This window comes from Notolepis coatsorum (genome assembly GCF_963971535.1).
Source record: "Notolepis coatsorum genome assembly, chromosome: 17".
NCBI classification, from domain to species: domain Eukaryota; kingdom Metazoa; phylum Chordata; class Actinopteri; order Aulopiformes; family Paralepididae; genus Notolepis; species Notolepis coatsorum.
The window spans coordinates 91,786,939-91,791,938 of NC_140181.1; the positions used below are offsets into that span (position 1 = coordinate 91,786,939).

General features: G+C 42.1%; 1 protein-coding gene across 1 annotated transcript in view; it reads right to left on the minus strand.

The window, feature by feature from the left end:
- The window catches only part of LOC311244142 (semaphorin-3G-like), a gene marked incomplete at both ends in the record, with an annotated part of 169,666 nt that overhangs the window by 66,763 nt on the left and 97,903 nt on the right, over window positions 1-5,000 (minus strand).

The following is a 5,000-nucleotide window of genomic DNA, read 5'->3' on the forward strand; positions in this document are numbered from 1 at the left end:
GTTGCTGGCACTGGACACCGCTCTGTGGTTAAAGAGAGCTGGCCACAAGCTTGTCTTAAATGGGGCCCTTTCATTGACTCCCATTCTGCATAGTATCTTTTCTTTCTTTATTAAACAGATCCAAGCGTGGGTCCCTCTGGGTGCCATTGGGCTGCCTGCCTGGTTGTACTGAAAGCCTCACAGCTGAGGAGATGTGCAGAAATACGGAGGCACTGGTATACAGGCTGCCATGGTGCTGCCACAGGCCTGTACGGCTGATAAGCCGATTGTAAAATTGTAATTCATGCAACCTTTTTAAATGGGTTGCTTAAAGTCCCCATGAAACGGCTAGCGGAATGCTATTTGATTCCACTTATTTATGTGTTTCCTGTAAAAACAGGAAGCTAGAGAGGGACTTGTAAATGTTATTCTAGAAAGCATCCGTGTGCTGGATGACTCATAAAAATAAAATTGTTTTCCAGGAAATTACAAACACCTATTTTGATTTCACAGGGGGCCTTAATAGAAGTGCCAAGTAGGCACCTGCATAACAAGTTAGCAACGTTTGTGTGGAACGTATTTCTCCATGGCGGGGAGTGTTGTACCTTCACCCTACACTCATGACACCACTAGATTCTCTTAGTGAGCGTCAGAGAAGTGAATCGTTCCCAAGGTATATTTTCATAACTGAATAAACAAACCTCCTCAGAGGGAAACTGGATCCCTGGAACACTGTTTGAAGCTAGAAGGCTACCTGAAAAGTTACTATTCCACTGCTGTCATTTGCAAAGGCAGGGCCTGCAGTTTTGTTAACAAACATTATTCTACAGTATGCTTACGTTTGGTTGACAGTTTTTTTGTTTTCATTCACGATAACATAAGATTAATTCTGAGAATTACAGTAAATGTAAAAACAAATCCCCTTCCTCCAAAATTGAATAGTGCATCTTCAACCCTTTCACTAACACACTACAGAATGTTAACCCTTTCACTGCCACACTACATACAGTTAACCGTCTGTAGTGTTGTAGTGAAAGGGTTAATCTTATGTAGTGTGGCTGTGAAATGGTTAACCATTTGTTGCATGGCAGTGAAGGGGTTAACCCTCTGTATTGTCGCAGTGGAAGGGTTAACCCTTTGGTAGTGTGGTAGTGAAAGGGTTAACATGTTTTGTACCAGCAGCTGGAGAACTAATGGCAGCAGAACTCGAGAACTACTAGGAATGTCTGATCAAGTGTGTCTGACTCTTACCACCTAGGCTAAGTGGACAGACTACAACGCAGTGGAGGTTTCTCTATGACAACACGTGAAATACAAATTTACTCATAATTCATAATTATTATTAATTTACATATACCTATATATATATTTTTTTTTTAAATTATTATTATTATTATTATTTTATTATAAATGTTTTCCTCTGTAAGAAAAAAATGCCAGTGCATTTTTTTTTAAATGGCCAAAATGGAGCGCTCTGAGCAGGCCTGCACTGCAGTAATTATTCGTGCAGAATATCTGCACAGGTTGACCAGGGTTAAATAAATAATAAATAACAGCCAATCAAAATAGGCTATTAACGTCATCTAAGCACGGTCTGTGCAGTTAAACTCTTGCCATTGAATGGTGGATTGAATGATTGACAGCCTTGTTATCCAACCAGCTAATGGTTTCTCTTTTGCTGCTCTGCGGCTCTGCAGCTAGCATGATTGACAGCCTTGTGGCCCAATCAGATAATGGTTTCTCTTGTGCCGTACTGCGGCTCTGCAGCGAGCTTGTTTACAAAATAATTTTTATCTCAGTTTAAGAAGATAACTTGTTGGAGCTAACATAGCTAAAGGGCTACCACCGCAGCTATCAGGCCCAGGGTGGAGTGTTTTGTTATTGTTCATGAACTTATTGTGCATCGTTTGATGATATATATATACACCTGCGATAAAAGCTAAATGTGACAACAACAACAACGTCATTGCCTCGCGGGCACTTTGAATTCTCTAGTACTGTAGATAGCGTTGCAATGGAGGAAGGAGATATTGTCGACTAGCTTGCTTGCTTGCTAGCTAACGTTATGCAAGTCTTGTGAATGTCTAAACAGGGCTGATGGCATTGATGCAGATGATATCAATAACAACAATGCCTCTCCATGGCCCTATCTGGAATGAATGAATGGAAAAGATGACGTTGTGGGATGCATGCAGCAGGCGCGGCGCATACTAAGGTAAGGGACAATAATAATGTTGTTGTTAAACCTGCCACCGTGCAATTGTAACGTTATGCAAGTCTTGTGAATGTCTAAACAAATGGCATTGTTTGATTGATTGATTGAAAACTTTATTAATGACGCAATGAAGCATATAGCACTAGTTAGAGGGGAAATTCGGATTCCTCTCGGATTCATTCATTGAGCAGAACTGCAATTCGCTCAGCTGCAGAAACGTTGAGGAGACAATACCCACAGGACTTGGAGGAGAACTTTGTTTTCACTGTCTGTCAATTGTCTACACATTCTGCCGTGAATTGAATTTAATTGAATTGTAAAACTTTATTAACAGATTGCAGAATGGGTACAGTACAGTACAGCTCAATACATACAATTGTTAAGGGGATGCAGACCAGAGAAATACTTTCGTCTTGTTTACATCAGGGTCTCCCATTTTCAATTCATCATAACATATATGACATACATGACATGGCAGGTCCTAAATTATTATTATATTATTATAGTACTGCTACATCTATACATTTATGACATGTACCAGACTTGCAAATACAGTACTGTTTGTGATATAAAAATTGTCCAGAAAAGGGAGTATATACATTTGACGTAGAAACTGTACATTGGAGGAGGTTGGGTAGGGGGGGGGGGACTGTACATTGGAGGTGGGGGTGGGGGACATACACTGTACAACTATACAAACAAAACTGTACATTGGAATATTGACAAAACCATACTTGGGTCATTTACTGTACATTGAGGGGGTTGCGTTAGGACATTTACAGGGGCCAGTCATAGCATACTGTGTCATTTTTTGATGGGCCCGAGCCATACTGTACATGGTCTGCTTGGTTTGATCAGGGGCCGCCGAGCCACTGTATACTGTACATGGTCTGCTTGGTTTGATCGGGCCGCCGAGCCACTGTATACTGTACATGGTCTGCTTGGTTTGATCGGGCCGCTGAGCCACTGTATACTGTACATGGTCTGCTTGGTTTGATCAGGGGCCGCCGAGCCACTGTATACTGTACATGGTCTGCTTGGTTTGATCAGGGGCCGCCGAGCCACTGTATACTGTACATGGTATGTTTGGTTTGATCGGGCCGCCGAGCCACTGTATACTGTACATGGTCTGCTTGGTTTGATTTAGGGGAGTGGTCTGCCCTGCGGGGGGGCCCCGACATTTTGCGCAACGCCACTGCATACCATTGACTCAGAATGGTCTGTTTTATTGAAATCGTCACAGCAGTATAGTTTGTTTATACTTCAGAAGGATGATATTTAAACATGGTCCCCAAAATGAATGGAAGCGAATGAGGAGCCTGACACCTGGGAGGAATGGGGGTGTTGCAGCGTTGGGGATGTTTAAAATATATAATTTAATATATAATATAATAGGCGGTCAGGTGGCGTAACGGAGATTGCGTTCGTCACCAACCCCGGAGCGGCTGGATTGGCCTGTTCGAATCCAGCTCACAGCTCCAGGGTTGTCACCAGCTTGGCTGGCCGTTCACACTAATACAATTGGCAGTATTAGAGGGTGGGAGAAGCTGGCGGGGTGGGTCCAGGTCGTTGTAAACAGCGACTCCTACAGTTCGGTCGGGGCGCCTGCTAAGCGCGGATAGGATCTAAGTGCGATAGTGTGATCCTTCCACACGCTACGCCCTCTCAGTGAGAATCCGCGCTGCCAGGTGAAAAGAAGCGGTTGATTGGCTGGACGTGTGTCGGAGGAAGCACGTGGTAGCCTCCACTCTCCCAGACCGACTGTGGGGGTTAAGTGCGCAGCGACCAGGAAGGGGATTGGGAATTGGCATAACAACTAACATTGGGATGGGAGAAAATCGGAGGAAAAAGGATGGGGAAAAAGATCAATAAAAAAAAAATATATATATATATATAATATAATAATTTGTGCTTCACCTAAAAATTTGGTCAGCAGCCTCCACTGCTACAACGTATAACATATGACATATATCATGCCAGTTAGGGTACCTTATGTATACTGCACCTGTGTATACTGTATATTTTACTTACCCATAGTATATATTCAGATTCTAAGTATTATTGACCATATTTGTTGTAACGTATAATATAACTGATCATCGCACCTTTGATTACACTATGTACTTGCTCATATGCTTATATTCAGAGTTGATTATATTGTTTACACTGCTTATTTTTATCGTTACTATAATTGTATTGCCTATATTTATGTCTTCTACTATTACCCTGCCCATACCTGTACCTCCCCTCCCCCATGCTGCTATGACGTCTGCATTTCCTCAAGGGGATCAATAAAGGAATATCTTATCTTATCTTACTAAGATTTCTTCCAATTATCTGATTGGGCATTGGTCTAAACTGGTACACGTATCTGTACCGAACCGAACCATTTCAGTGTGTACCGTACCGTACCGTACCGAACGGCTGTGTAGTGTACCGAACGAATACAACGGTATGTTAACCACTAACAACCTCCCACCGGGGGCTGTTTTTTTCACAATCTAATATAAGAATTATTATTAAAAAAAAATTTACCTCTGTGGCCCACCATTATTAATTTCAATATAGAATATTCGTTGACAGCCCTACAAGTACAATTAGTTACTGCACACTACATCACCCCTGAGTGGAACATGGAAAGCCAAACTTTACCCCACTGTACCGAAAACCCGTACCGAACCTTGAGTACGTACCGTGGTTTTTGTGTACCGTTCGGTTACACCCCTAGTCTATATATATATAAAATATATATATGGGAAAGTGGGATATTGATATCAGCCTTCCTAAATGTCCCTAAATGTCCCTA